Source organism: Hirundo rustica, chromosome 1, assembly GCF_015227805.2.
Source record: "Hirundo rustica isolate bHirRus1 chromosome 1, bHirRus1.pri.v3, whole genome shotgun sequence".
Classification (NCBI taxonomy): domain Eukaryota; kingdom Metazoa; phylum Chordata; class Aves; order Passeriformes; family Hirundinidae; genus Hirundo; species Hirundo rustica.
This window is the reverse complement of record NC_053450.1, coordinates 13,992,678-14,008,665: the sequence shown is the minus strand read 5'-3', so window position 1 is coordinate 14,008,665 and position 15,988 is coordinate 13,992,678. Positions and strand designations below refer to the sequence as shown.

At 41.1% G+C, this 15,988-nt stretch overlaps 2 long non-coding RNA genes across 3 annotated transcripts; one reads left to right on the top strand and one right to left on the bottom strand.

Annotated features, from left to right (window-relative positions):
* Window positions 1-1,466: 1,466 nt before the first annotated feature.
* On the bottom strand, window positions 1,467-3,370 carry LOC120756947 (uncharacterized). Its single transcript, XR_005702315.1, has 2 exons — window positions 3,060-3,370; window positions 1,467-2,050 (listed from the first exon to the last, which is right to left on the bottom strand). It is a non-coding gene; the product is annotated as an uncharacterized LOC120756947 (long non-coding RNA).
* Window positions 3,371-3,916: 546 nt separating this feature from the next.
* Window positions 3,917-15,373, top strand: LOC120755689 (uncharacterized). Of its 2 annotated transcripts, none has more exons than XR_005701865.2 (3): window positions 3,917-4,052; window positions 4,158-4,202; window positions 14,714-15,373. It is a non-coding gene; the product is annotated as an uncharacterized LOC120755689 (long non-coding RNA). The 2 variants fall into 2 exon arrangements; XR_005701864.2 differs by lacking the exon at window positions 14,714-15,373 and adding an exon at window positions 5,127-6,384.
* The last annotated feature ends 615 nt before the right edge of the window (window positions 15,374-15,988 follow it).

Here is a 15,988-nt window from a genome sequence, read left to right as displayed (position 1 = left end):
AGGACAGACAAAAAACAACAGCAATTATAACAATAGTAGAACAGAACCAAGAACCCCGAGGGCAAACGGTGGAAGCTCCGGCGCTGATGGCTGGAAGCCGGGCGCGGCGGACTGTCCTCCGCCGGCAGGGGGTGTCCTCGGCAGGCAGAGGTGGCAGTGCCGGAGAAGCCGCAGCGGCGGGACCCGGGCTGACCCAAAATCCAGCAGGACAGCGAAGAAAACTCCGAATTCCTGGATACTCCAACAGATGGTAGAATTCCCAGGACCAGACTCCTTCGTTAACCGTGGACTCCAGCAGCCAGCAGCCCCTGATCCCTGCTCCCCGGAAGACCAGAGACACCTGACCCCCACCCTCAGCTCTCTCTCCCGGAGCTTTTTTTCCCTCCCCCAAACTAAGTGATCAGCTTCTTTTTGTCCAGGTTAAGTACTCAGCATTTAGTCTCCTAGCAACTTGGGGTGGGGGGGAAATTCTACAGGAGACTTAACCCTCAACAGCAATCACCAATCACATGAAATTTCACAAGAGCAACTGCCAGATTCTCCACCTGGGATGGAGTAATCCTATACCTGTGGAGAAATTGGAGAATGAGAAATCTGGGGGTTCAGTCCATAGCAAGTTGAATATGAATTAACAGTGTGTCCTTGCAGCCAAAAGGGCCAAGAGTATCCTGTGGTGCATCAAGTACTACATAGCCAGCTGGTTCCAGGAGGTGATTGTCCACTCTGCTCTGTGCCGGTATGGCCTCACCTCGAGTGCTCTGTGTAGTTTTGGGCACCACAATAAAAGAAGTCTATAAAGATATTAGGCTGTGTCCAGAGGATAGTGACCAAGATGGAGAAATACCTTGAGGGGAACACTTTTGAAGAGTGGCTGAAGGGGCTCTTGTTCTGTTCAGCTCAGAAGAAGAAGGATGGAGGGTTATCTTATCACAGTCTACAACTCAGAAAAAGGAGGTAGAAGATGGGCAGACACTGATCTCCTCTTTCTGGTGGCTGGTCAAAGGACCCAAGGAAATGGAATGAAGTTGCATCAGGCAAAGTCCAGACTGGGCACTAGGAGAAAGTTCACTGGGAGGGTGGTTGGTCACTGGAACAGACTCCTCAGGAAAATATTTGCTGCATTAAGCCTGTCAGAGTTCAAGGGGTGTCTGGACAATGCTTTTAGTCATATGGTTTCATTTTAGGAAATACTGTGAGGGTGTTGGACTTGATGATACTTATGAGTCCCTTCCGATTTGAGATACTCTATGATTATAGAAGAATCATGGGTGGAAGAGATAGAGACACCAACGTGGTACCTATGGCACCTGCCTCAAGTCGGACATTGTGCATAATGGGTACTGTTCCAGATGACAGCAGTGGATCATCAGTTGTCAAATATCTCATGTCATGTCTCAAACTTATGGGTTACTTCATAACTTTATCTTCAGACAATTTACTTTCTGAGACTTATAAAAAGTCACAAGTTAGTTCAATAAATGACAAAAATCTATTTTGCTCAAAGCCCATCCAACATCCACTACTTCCATTTATCTTAATGAAACCCACTTCCTACAGCTGCATCTCAGCACACTTCATAACAAAAATCACTTTCCATGTCAGCATCTACTAATGAATCTTCTGTAATTGCTGACAGGAGAATGCCCAGCATCAGTTTCTTCTTTGAAGCCAAATCCAGTTCATGTTGCTCATTCTTCATAGCTGCTAAAGTAAATGGCAAGCGCAGCAGCCACAATAATTTGGTACATCAAGTTTAAACTGATGGTCCAGCTAATTTTTCTGTTGTAGCTAATTTGATATCTTCTTGCTTGTGACTAAAAGTCCATTGCTCCCAAGACTTTTCTGTGTTAACCTCACTGTGTCAGGGATGCTCCAGATGGTCAGAGAGTGACCAAGACAAGGGGCACTGCGCAGTTTCTATGGCATATGTGCACATACTGGAATAGCTGTAAAGGCTGGAACATTTACAGCCCACCTGTGTGCTCCCAGGGTGCTGCTTGATGCACCTAGCAAAAATACACATACGTAGCAGAAATGCAATTGATCGCATCTGTGGAGGATGAATATGTTAAATAAGAATTAAAAAAAAAAAAGAAAAAGAAGAAAAAAAAAAAAAGAGCAGTAGTTCGGCAATTTAATCTAAAATTTATACTTTGTAATGCCAGAACATATTTGAGTTACTACATTGTACAGCAGTAATATCCATGGACTTTCAAAGACAATCTTGTTCCTTCTTCTCTCCTTTGTTAGTTCTATTTTTTTATCTTGATGACCTATCTTTTAATTTATTTTGGTCTCCCCTTCTCTCTTACTGCTTTGTGCTATTCAGCTTCCAGTTCTCCATCTAATTGCAACAACTGCCATTCCCACTTCCCCAGTTTTCTGCCATAGAGAATATGGATTTTCCATAGATAAAGATGTTAAAAAAGTGGAGCACATTTCTTGATATCATTGTGGCATGCAAGTTTTAGAAACATAGAAAGAAAATTACTAAGAAGATTTTTCAGTCAATTAATTCAATATTGTTGAAGTTTTTGCTCCTTTTTCTCAATCTTTTCTAATACATAGCCATGTAGAAAAAACACATTTTCGTGAGCTTAATGTAAAATATTTTTACTCTGCCAGAATACGATGTTTCAATATTTTTTCATTAAAAATCTAGCAACCAATACATTTAATTAGCAATTTTATTTCCTAAAATTAACACATTCTAATAGAAACTATTTGCCACATCTACTTATATTTAATAATGCCCTGTTGGAGTGTTGTCAATAGCAACAGTAATTTATTCTCTTTTAGAGACTGCACCAGACAATCTGAATACCAGGTGTTAAGCCTGGTTGACACCATGACCCAACCCACACAGCTGGAAAGCATGGATGTTCTGTAATTCTGCAGGCCAAATCAAACCTCTCACAAGTTTTCTGCTGTACTTGAGGAAGATCACAAGGTTCAGAACTATTCTTATTTTCCTCATCTGCTTGCTTGTTAAGTGGTGTCAATTTAACTTTGCTTAAGATAAGATCTTGACATTGGAGAGTGGGAGACAGAGATTATACCTGGAGATTTTCCTTGTTTTGAGGCTTGTATGCCCACGTCTCATCCTGACTTCATATTAGGAAAATGTTTAACTCTTAAGCGTTTTTCATAGCTCTGGTCTGGAAGAAGCAGCTGCTACTGCCGAAAAAAAAGGAAATTAACACCGAGGGCCCGGACTTCTGGACAGCGATGTCTTTCCTACCGGCTGTTTTAGTGCATTTATTTTCATTAGGACGCTCCTTGGCTGCTCGGTGACGCGCCCTCCGCCATCCCGCGGTCTCCCGAGGCGTCCATGCCCGTCCCTGGTTGGCACCAGGTGGCACCAGCGGCCCGTGGTTCTGCCGCCGCAGCGCCCGGCCCCGACCCCGCTCCCCCGGCCCCGCTCCCCCGGCCCCGCTCCCCCGGCCCCGCTCCCCCGGCCCCGGCCCCTCGGCCCCGCTCCCCCGGCCTCGGCCCCGCTCCCCCGGCCCCGCTCCCGGCCCCGGCCCCGGCCCCGGCCCCGGACACCGGCTCCTCGGCCCCGCTCCCCCGGCCCCGGCCCCGGCCCCGGCCCCCGCTCCCCCGGCCCCGGCCCACGGCCCGCTCCCGGCCCCCGGCCCCGGCCCACGCTCCCCGGCCCCCGGCCCCGGCCCCCGCTCCCCCGGCCCCGGCCCCGGCCCCGCTCCGGCCCCGCTCCCCCCGGCCCCGGCCCCCGGCCCCGCTCCCCCGGCCCCGGCCCCGGCCCCGCTCCCGGCCCGGCCCCGCTCCCCCGGCCCCGGCCCCGGCCCCGCTCCCGGCCCCGCTCCCCCGGCCCCGGACCCGGCCCCAGCTCCCCCGGCCCCGGCCCCGGCCCCCGCTTCCCCCGGCCCCGGCCCCCCCGCTCCCCCGGCCACCGGCCCCGCTCCCCCGGCCCCGGCCCCTCGGCCCCGGCCCGCGGGTTCGGCCCGGCTCGGATACAGCGCTCCTGTTCTGGCAAGGGGAGCACGTAGAAGCCTGTGCTCTAATTCAGATTCCTGCTCCACGTTTATCTCAGGGTGAGACCGTAAAATACACAATGTAGATAACTTGCAAGGACATATCAGCAAATAGGACCTCATAGTTATTTTTGTTGTTTTTATTTCTCTTTGTGCTACTGTTAGAGGTTCATCCTTAAAGAAGAAAGGAGACACACGGACAGTTTTCAGGTACGTAAGAAATTCTTACAAAGCACTGCAGGGATCCACGGCCCTTTTCATTCATTGTGAATAGGACAAAAAGTAACATAAAGGGATATTTAGGTTACCCAATAAAGACAATAAAGAAAATGCTGTAACAAAGAGATTAAAGCACTGGAAAGTATTGTACAAGGTGACTGGAGACCTCATGACTGTTTTCAGAAACAAGTAGGACTGGTTTAGGATGAAGAGCAGTGAAGGAAGGACTGGGGGACTTGTCAGGTTCCCTTCTAGGGCTGTTTTCTATAATTAGGTGAGATAAAAATTGTACTCAGGTACTCAAACCACATCTTGCCCAATGGTACAGGTTGCATGAAGTCTGATAACATTTTCACAAACTCTCCTCAGATCCAAAGGCACTGATTGAAAAGCAAACTCTGGTATATCCATACTAATGGCAATCATCCCTTTTGATTGCATCCCATTCTTACCCTTAGATTTGACATTCAAAAGAGATATTAGGGGTAAAGAAGCATCTCCTTTCTCTTGTAAAGAGTTTCTACCTTTCCCTTTGGGGATGTTTCTTTTTAAGATCATCTTTGAAAGCAAATTCTTGGCTGGTTGACTTTGTTTCTTCAAGGCTTTCAAGCTTGGAAAAAGTCTTTGTCATAGATAAAAAAGAATCATATCTCATTAACAACATATTCTAACATTCCTATATACCACACATGTGGATATTTTTTGTATATTGACAAATTTGGAAATAGTAAGATAATTTTCTGAGATTAAGGAGGATAGCTTTTGCTCACAAACTTGGGTGCACTTGGTGGGTAATACAGAAGGATGGGGAAGTCTAGTGTGTGCCTCGAGGGAATTCGGTTTTGGGTGGAAATCAAAAATTAATTAAATTGCATTATGTTAATAATTATCCAACACTGTGTATTACCACTTCAGTGGTGGCTACGTGTGCATCACCTCACTGAGCACCTCTCCGCATTGATCTTAACCACAAGCATTCTGGGGATCCCAGCCTGATTTGCCTCTGACCATTGCACCCACACCAATGAAGAATGAACTTTGATAAAACTGAACAAGCACAGCTGCACTGAAATCACAACTGAGTCGAATGTGTAGCATGCCATTGTTCCTGCTTGAAAGACAGTTACCAAGGGTAAAGGCCAAAAGTCATGGACTAAATGAATTCAACAAACTTGTGTGTGTGTGTGTGTGTGTGTGTGTGTGAACATTTTATGAATATTTGACAGAGGCCTTCCATAGACAAAGAGAATGGTGTTTGTATACCTATCAAAACAGATAAATAGGAAAGGTGATGAGATATTGAGCAATGTGAAAGTTGGCATGACATAAATGGTATGGAGTAAAGGGTAGATATTGTCGTGGTTTCAGCTAGGGTAGAGTTAATGTCTTCCCAGTCACTGTTACAGTGCTGTGTTTGGAATGAGAACGGTGTGGATAATGCACTGATGATCTGGGTTTTCCTACGTCATGTTTATGCCAAGTCAAGGACTCTTTTTTTCCCCTTTTCTCATGCTCTGCCAGTGTGGAGATACACAAGAGAAACTGGGAGGAAGCAGGGGCAGGACAGGTGATCTGAGGGATATTCCACACCACAGAACATCATGCCCGGGATATAAATTGGGGGGACTTACTTAGAAGAGTGACTGATCTGGGCTGGGGAAGGGGGGTCAGGAATTGGTCAGTGGGTGGTGAGCAACTGCACTGTGCTTCACTTTCCCTGAAATTCACATTTCCTTATAATTATTTAAAATTATTATTGAATTTTACTTAGTTTTCAATTATTAAACTGCTCTTAACATGCAAGTTTTACTTCAACTCTCCTCTCCATTCCACCAGGATGGGAGAGGAGAGGGGAGGGAGTTGAATGAGCGGCTGCATGGTGTTTAATTTCCATCTGGGTGTAAACCACAACAACAGCACACCAGTTAAAATTTTTAAATAAGTAAAAGTTGCCCATATCCATCACAGAATCAGTTTTCAAGGAGATATAACAAACTTTATAAGACCAGATGGTGCAATTAAGAAAAAAGAAGCCTGGGTACAATGTAAAAAATGAACATTTCTCATTTGGGACAATAAATACATTAGTTCTACTTTGTCTTTAAACAAATTCTGAAAATTAAGGTTGTCAGAACTGACATTGAATTTCTCATTTCACCTAAAAGAAATGTGTTAGTGGACCAGAATAAAATATTTTTATTACTGGAAACTTTTTTAATTTGCCATTTTTATTCTGATTCTAAATGAAAAAATAAAATACCTGGTAAATCAATTCTTGTGCAGCTCTACCTATCCTAATTCAACAACATTAGGAAATTTATAGATAAAAACCCACTAAAACTGAAAGGAAAATTATTTTGCTTTTTAGTCTTAAACAATAAGTTATATTTCAGTTCACCTTGAAACAAAATGAGAGGTTGTTATTGCTTTTAAATGAAAGCATGAAAAATTCAGAAAATAGTAAGAAAACTGGGGTCTGACAAACAGATTTTCAGACCTGTTTGTTGCACAAGGGCAGGAGAAACTGCAGAGGAGGAGGAGGAGTAACAGTAGTAATAAAGTGATAAGCCACATTCAGAAATGCAAAAGGTGAATCACTTTTGTTGTCAGTCAGTAAAGTGATAAGGACAAACAAGACATTCAGTAGCACCAAACTTCTCTGAAAAGTTTGAAAGATCTGAAAATTGATGGTGCTCTGAGATTCAGGCTATAGAAAAGTGAGAATATTAAAAACAAACAAGAATAGAAGGTGAAGGAGTTTTGGCTGACATTTTCAGAAATGCATTTAGTACGGTAAAGACTCCCTTTGGAGTAGAAAGTAACTGACATAACCTTTTAGGAAAAGAGTCAAGAGACCCAAAACAAAAATACAGAGCAGTCACATTCATAATCTACTTTTGGAGATCAAAAGGAAGAATAGTTAAAATAGCCAGACTTCTCTTGCTTCAAAGGCGTCCTTTGTTAAGACTTCTTCGAAGATCCCTCTGACATGCTGCTCATGAGAGATGCAGCCCTTAGCTAAGATGTCCTAGTGCACTTGATAACACAGCTCACCAGCAACAAATGTCTAATGTGAAGAAAGAAACATTAACAGATAAGGCAGAAAGTGGAACAATGGGATAAGAATAACAGGTTGTCATAAACAAATCCTTTGCCTGCTGAAAAAAATGCCTGCATACCTTAGAGATCAGTGTTAGAACCGGCTCATTGCTTCGTCAACAAGTAAAGAGAAAAATAAGGACTTGAAATACTTTATATGTGTTGTACAATAGCAGCAGAAAATGCACATTAAGACTGAAAAAAATAAAGTATGTTAACAGTGATTTAGTGTCTGATGTACCTGCCCTGGAAATGGTATGCAAGGCAAGTTTCACCTTTTTCTGCTGGATACATTAAACATAAACCCTAGTGACATCAGATAAAATAGCACAAATGCTTGCAGATGTCTCTTCAGAAGTCAGCTAAGGTAGGTAGTTTGTGGGTTTCTATTTTTTGGGCCAGATCCTCAGCTGATGTAAGCCACCTCTGGTCCATTGAAGTCAAGATGCCAAAATGTAAAGCTAAGCACATAGTTATGACCCTGTTTTGCAGCACAGCAACAATACATGCTATGGACTGTTAAGGCTTGAGCAGAAAATCTGTTGAGCTGTAGAGCTGTTAAATCCAGTTCTCTGCGGCTGCAGTCCAAAGACTACCCACAGCCACCATTAAGGATGCCCTTAAAGCCAACAGCACTGTATCTTTGCTGCTTCCATGAAGCCTTGAGTGACTCAGTTCCTCTTCAGTGTTATTTGCCACTACACCTGCATGCATCCACTAATTTCTTATACATCATAGCAAACCAAACTAGTCACTATAAGTGTTGAGTGGAGGGCCCTAATCTGCTAATTTGTTAGTTAAGTGCTATGTATACCTTTAGTATTATATAAATAATTAATCAGGCTAACAAGGCTGACTCTCTATATAGGAACTTAAAAGTCAGACAATCTTAACATTAACATCAGTCTGCCACTTTATTAGCAGCCAGTAAATCTTGCAGATTCCTGGCCTAATATGCATATGCCAGCCAGTTTCAGTTGGCAGCTTAGCTGCAGGTGACAAAACATCATTTCTGACTTGCATAAAAATATGAGTAGAAGCAAAGAAAAACCCGATTATACCCACTATAAAGAAAAATGATACAGAACAACAAAGACATTTAGAAACTGGGAGGGGGGTGGTTTATAAAGCCCATGATGATTCAAAAGTGCAGAAAGATGTTGGGTTCAGTGATGCTGATAGTGATAGATTGGGCATTTGGCAACATGTATCTCCGGCTGTTCCAAGTTGCTTGTCTGAATTCCTGTTGCCTTTGCTTTGTCTTTCATCTGAAATGATCTGTCAATGCAGGGAGCATGGGAATGGAAACTGAATCCCTTACATGACCAGGACTGAAAGTGCACTGCCAGGAGAGGGAAGGAGCCGGACACACAAGGGGTGTGCGGACTTTGGCCAGGTGTATCAGCTAAATAATGAAAATATGTTAAAAAACACAAACTGTGCCCTTTGTTTAGCACCATATGAACTACACTCAGGGATCCTGTTTCAAACTTCAAAACTCATCAGACTCTCAGGGCTGATTACTGGAATTAGAATTACTGGACTTGAGGACTTCCAACCACTGGTATACACAAAGCTAGTATGTATCCTGAAAGATATTTGAGGCTGGGTGTATTATCAGTGGATCAAATCACAACCTTGGAGCCCTTAAGACATTCTTGAGACACAGCATTTTATGATACAAGACAGGGGAAGTGAAACAAAAGCTGGACAAGGTACAGGTGATGACACATATAAAGGAAACTCCCATGTAAATAAACTGTTCCACAGAAAACAAAATTGAATGTAAGGTCATGGCAAGGCAGACAATACCAGAAAACAACTAAAATTATAACAAAGAAACTGCTCCTGTATGAAAATCAAACCTTATTCAGGTATGAATCCCATTAAACTCAGCTCATGCAGGATTTTATGTTTTTTCAGATGAAAGAAGGCTGCTGTAGACATTTCTCTAAATAAGTTCTATTTTATCACTGATGAACTTAAAATGCTTTCACTAATCTTTTCCTTTCTTTACTCTTTTATTGACATTTTTATTTTTTGACATCTTCCCTCTCCTTTGTCCTGCTTACAGTTCATTCTGAGAACAGAGACTAAGTGACAAAGTGCTATTTTTCCTTTGGTATGACACCCTTTCACCTTTGCAATCCTTTGAAGGACACCAAGTCTCATGTTTAAATTACTAATCCTCTTTGGATGAAGTCTCGCTTTCTGGGTGGCTTCATCAGTCAGACCCACAAAGCAACCACTTCTCAATTTATATTTTTTTTTAATTCTGCTCCCTTATCTGTCATTGTCATATGGCACAGTAGGACATCTTTGGAAGATGAGGCGGACTGTCTGTTTTGTCACATTCAGCTCTCTACTGCAATTAAAACCTGCTTGTCTTCTAACTAATCACACCTTCTCTGCCTCACAGACACATTTTCACTTCTTCACTTTCCATACGGCCTTCATATTAATTTCAAACTTTGAAATGGATATGATTTCTCAAGATTAAGCTCCAGACCAAACTGATGACCCCAGTTTTTCCTTAGCAGAAATCTTCCACTTTGATCTTTCTTTTGTCATCAAACATTCATCTTTAAAAATAAAGAATGGCATTGCACACAAGACATAGGATTCTGGATACCTGCTTTCAATTTTTAACTATGACACAGCCATCTCGAGAAGGTTTGCCTCTGGCACTGGGAATGGAGCTTGCCTTCCCTGACTCAACTGTTCAGTCTAAGCTCTTCTCTACAGTCAAGACAGATGCATGATCAGCAGTCCTAGGGACATCATTTGCTGTAAGGTACCTTTCACTCTCCTTTGAGAAGTAGGACAGTCTGCACAACAGGGCCAGCCTCCACACCACAGCTTTCAGATGGCCAATATTTACAAAGAAATGCTATCCCTACCTGTTCTCCACCCCAGATCTCTACTATGGTAATAAAAACCTTGACCGCCTTCCACCTGTTACTGGTCATCTCTGTTCAGGATACATAATGCTTTAACTCTCATATTCTGTGTTCAAAGAGTGCCCAGTTAGATAAGAGAAGGACTATGCATGCTTCCACTGCAGGAAAATTTACAGCACCATTCTAGGTCCTGCTAAACATCAGGCCAAACAGAGGAGGACACATCCACCCTCCAAGAGCAGGTGAAGAGCTCTGCCAGCAGTTGGCCACATTCATCCAGCTTTCTTCTGTTAGCCTGTGGGAAGGTTACTTGAGAATGATTTTCAATGTCCTTTTGATTTGGCTATATTCTGCTTCTATTCTGCAGATCTTTCATATTTGCTAAATCTGTTAATATCACAGCATGGCTTCAGCATTCCAAATAGAGAATTGTTTGGCCTGCCATGCTCAGCTGTCACTCTCACCACTCTCCCCTTCTAGCCTCATATTTCCTCATCTTGACATTAAGATCTTGGGCAGAAGAAATCCACAAATCTTTGAATGTTCAAAGACACACATAATTGAGTTTATAATTCCAATGATTATGAAAATTTAGGTTAAAAATTAAATTCATATCCACATCAGGTATCTGATTGTAAATATCCAAAATTCAGAAATGCCCATATAACACATTATTAAGTTATGCAAGAGTTAGTTCCTAAGAACAGATCCAAAATGCTTTGGATTTATCCACCATACCTTAGAACTTCCCACTAGCTCCTGATTCACCCTTTAAATCAGAGGGTAAGAAAGTAGGGTAATCCAGTTCAGATCTTGCAACCTGTTAATGTTACAAGTATCAGCAGCCTCGGGCAGTTTGGCCTGTGCTGATCTCCACTCTTGGTCCAGTGTTGAAAAGACTTACGAATCCAGAAAAAAGCAATTATCACTGCAACAAAGTTTATGGCATCAGGAACAACATGCAAGGAGAGGCTGCTGAAGCAATGCACTCGCTTTTCGCCAGGAAGACAATCTGTTCCTGGCTCATAGAAGGCTGTGCTCAGATTTAGGTCTAGCCTTATACGGTCAAATAAGGATTCTGTCTGTGCCTAAGGAACATTCCGTCTGAAGCTATTTTCTACTCTTCCTTTCTTCTTTAGCTAAAGAACACTTAAATTCATTCTGAAAGTGTTCTCCCCATTATAAACACAAGCAGTATGCACTGGCACCTTCTCATGGTACACACATCACCGCATGGGCATTACCAGCAGTAGCACAATTCCTATAGACCAATTATCCTTCTGGCATTTACTAAATAAGCACCAGACAAGACAAGGGCTGCTATCATTCTCTTAGTGTGAAGACAGATGGACAATTCTCAGAATTTCAGTCAACCAATTGAGATACATGAGGTGTCAGAAAGCATTATTTATTTCATCTACATTTTTAATACAGTGGTTTACAACACCGATAACTGGGCAGATGTATACATCTTATATGGATAGAGTTACATACAAACAGATACAGATACACATATATACACATTTAACATGCTATACAAGAATATGAAATATTAGCTTATATGGTTCATATGCTTTTATAAACACATTCTCTTAAATGTAGAATTGTGTATTGCATATATTATTAAAATATGGCATTCAGATACATATAACTAATTTTAAATTTATGTTGTCTCTTTCTTCAGTTTTTTCAGAAACCACTTCTGTCATGAATGACTTTATAATGTACCTTATTTAGTAGGTCAATACTAATCAAAACTTTGTATCAACCTTGCAGCACAAAGCATGGCAATTCCAACAATAAAATCAGTTACTATTTTTACAGCTCTCCAAAGTGTGATGTTAGTCTGAGTTTGGACTGTCAATAAACTCAAAGCTCAGTACATGCTTAAGACTTGCCTGGATCAGAACCAACAAAACCAGCTGAGATGGGGGATTCATTAAAGGTAGACTCATGAATCATTAGCATGGAAAAGGCCACTGAACATTTTTAAGTAGATTACATAGACAGACTATGGACACAAAAAATAGAAGACAAGAGAGACTAATAACTGCCCCTATTGAACATGACAGGAAGCTGAGGTGAGGAGAAAGATCTGCTGAAGGCATCCCAGTAGGAACCTGTCTCTGTTCTGTCAGACCACATGTAAGAGTAAGACTGTCCCTGTTTTCTGCTGACCTTAATATGGCCCTAACAATGGAGAAAGGGCCAAGCTGGGAGACTCAGATCCAGTCTTGCAGTTTTGGGGACTGCATGCATGTTTCCACCACTTATGTCCATATTAAGGGACTGCAAAAATGTTAGAATGTTGACAGAAACCAAGCCTGGTGTTCCCTCAAAAAACAAAAACCCACTACAGATGTGGAGTTCAGCAATGCAACAGCATCATCTACTAGTCAATATAAAGAGTTTTGTAAATACATGGTGAAAATTTATCAACTATGTTCTCTAAACTGGTTCAACACGTTAATTTCCAAATTGCATGCAGCATTATTTCAGTGTTTTCAGTACAATAGCTGCCAGCACTGCCCTTGGTCTGGATTCCTGCTTTGCGCTTAGAGCTCCCATGTCCTTCCTGTTGTAAATTTACTCCAACATTGAAAAGCCCAGAGTTAGGGATATGCAGATTAAAATAATGGTGAAAATGGTGGCAAATTGGATGAACTAAAACATGCTCTCCCCAGAAGATCTGCTTATATGAAACACAATTGCTTGATATTTAAATTCTAAGGCTAAAGACTGAGGCATAGCAAAATACTGACTCCTATTATATTTCCTCTGTAAGGATGAAAGATTGTTGGTCCCTGTGGGATTAGGAGTCTGAGAAGTGCAGTTATTTCAGACCTGATGTCTAGGCCACTAATGATTAAATGCAGCTTTTTTCTTTACTTCAGTAGTGGCAGTTCTGTCCATAATATTTTGGGGTTTTTTTCCCCATTTGGCCTGAGGATTTGATGTGATTAACATCTGAAATGTATTACTTGGGTTGGTGTTAATTAATTTAGCTGAAATATTACAACTTTTAAACTCTATTGGTCATGGAAGGCTGAATGATAAGGTTAATTAATTCTGACCAATCTTAACAGTAAACAAAAGTATTTTAAAAGGAAAAGGATGTAAAATCAGAGAAAGACTTTTCTCTGTCATACTTTGTTAGGATCCCACCAGGGGCTAGGTGTTCTGTAAAGAATGATTCTTCCACTAACTTTGTGTTAGCTGGATAATATGGGAAAAATGTGCTCACAGTCTGGGTTTCAAATAGTTATCCCAGCAAAGAGATGTCTCTTAGAAATGGCCCTGTATTTACTGGAACTAGACCAAATTCATCAATCCCACATTCCAAAATCTTCCACACTAAGGCTGAAATTCTGCAGTTCACATTTTGAGTCTGTGTTGATCAAATCTTTTAAAGTTTCTCCCTCATTAGTTTTCAGTCAGGATTGTCAGTTATTAAAATACAGGATGGCACAGATGCTCAACTCATGTAAATTTTCTCAACTCCTGCCACTTGATAGTTGTCTCTTTGACGTCAATGGAACCATGACAATTGCCATCAACCCAATATTCATTTTTTGCCCTCCTGTTACCCACTTCCCTGAAGACATGAATCACTAGATGCTGCCACTGTTGTCATATAGTGCCATACAGACAAAAGATAAGTCACCTAGGAAACTTCACAGTTCATGCTATCAGAGGATATGGATTTGAAAAACTAGTTCAACTCAAATGACAAATGATGAAACACTGAATTGACCTTTGCACTGTAATTTTCTTCTTTTCATGATTGAGTATAAGCTTTTAATTCTCATGCCTGCAGCTATTACTCAGCAGATACCAGCTGCTGAAGGACCTCTTCCCATGCCCTCAATATGTATGTTTGTTCTGTCACTTCTGATACTAATGCAAGCAGCATGCCTAAATACATTTTTATCATTAAATATTAAGAAGAAAGGATGGCAGTGTTGCACCTCCAGTGGGACGATGTACACAGGCTGACAGAAGAAAAAACAATATTTGAAAGATATATATTTACAGGTCCAAGGAAGGACTGTTCTATAGTGTGTGAAACACCTGCTGGTAAATTACAATCTTTCTACATAAAACTAAAAATTCCTTAACCTCAGTTGCGGAAGTAGCAACAGGGCACAGATTTTATCTGTAAGCATTCTTTGTAGACACAGGCTTTCATCCTCTAAGGGCTGCAAAAATGATTTCAGAGATTTTTCTGAATAAAACAACAACAACAACAAAAACAAAAACAAAACAAAAACACACACACACAAAAAAAAAACCCCCACACACCACCTTTCTGCATTATGTAATCCTTCTTTCTATACAGTAATTTGGGACCTGTACATGAAAAATAAAGCCATTTGGGTCTGAAGATCCTCAGCTCAAACAATGAGAGCTAAGGATAGCTCTAGATACCTCTAGAAATGGAAAATAGGAAAAGAAGTCTACAAAGTTTACACTAACACTATTTTCATATTTTCTGTTTTACAGTGATGCATGGATGGTTATTATTGTTACCAGCCTCACACCAAGAGAGCATACTGAGTCCTTCTGTTGATAACACATGGATGATATTTGCTAGTGCTCTCTAAAAAGGCATTTTCTAAAGGGCTAGTATTGGTTAAAATAACATTATTTTAAAGTCCCATTTCTTACCTCCAAAGCTGCAAAGCTGCAATACTCTTCCCATTCATGTCCTCACAGCATTAAAATGGAAGAATTTTCAGATTTTTAGTTGAACAATAAATACTAAGCTTGGGGGGTGTGGTTATCTTGCTTTGTGGTGGTTTCTTTGCTTGAACAAACAAATAAGTCATGTTCTCATTTTCAGGTTACTACTTTCTGGTCAGTTTCACTTAAGGTTTTTTCTCTTATTATTATCATAGAGCTATGTGATATGTCATTCAGATAGTGCTGGCCAGAAATTTTCCATCAAAAACATTCATTTAATGAAAAGCTTCTATTCAGTTAAATGAAAACATCTGTAGATACTCCTCATATTATATATTAAAAGATGAGCACTTTCAAAAAGAAACCTCCCTCTTGCAAATTCCAGAAGTAAAAAAAATAAAAAATCATTGAAAAATACACAAAACTAATTTTAACCATTTCATTGGAGTAACGGGGGATCAGGTGGAAGGAGCTAGGAAAGAGGAAAATATGCCTTTTAACAAACTCTGTTTCTATCACCACATGTGCAGTTCTCTCTAAATATTAAAAATACCTGATTAAAACATCTTAATTGTCTTTTGGCCTTTTTTTTTTTTAAGGCTTACTATTAGGGCCTTTGTAATTGTTTTAATGTTTCTTTTTAAATAGTCTTTTAAAATCCAGATCAAACCTCCCCATATTACAGGAAGCAGGTAACTGAAGCTGAAGAACCCCATAATGGTTGTTTTCAGTTTGATGAAGGAGGGTAGCACCCTGCTGCAACAGTCACAGTATACAGTGATGAAGCCAAGATTTGTCAGCACTGCCAGAGCAAGTAAAAACCATGTCATGCCACCTGCTAATGCAGCAAGATTTCAGGGAGTTCTGCAGAGGAGCTGAAGACCCATTTGAAGGATTCAGTAGTAAGGCTTTACATGAGAGGGGAGTTATGCTTTTCTGTTTCTCCTTTTCCTTGACAATTCATTGCATTGGTTTAAAACAGTTGGATTTTCTCAGAATCCTTTACTACAGCACCATGTAATTTTAATGTATTCTGCCTCTCTACCCTCACAGTTTGTCTGCCTGCACTCTTGCTTCCCACATATCTGTAAGGAC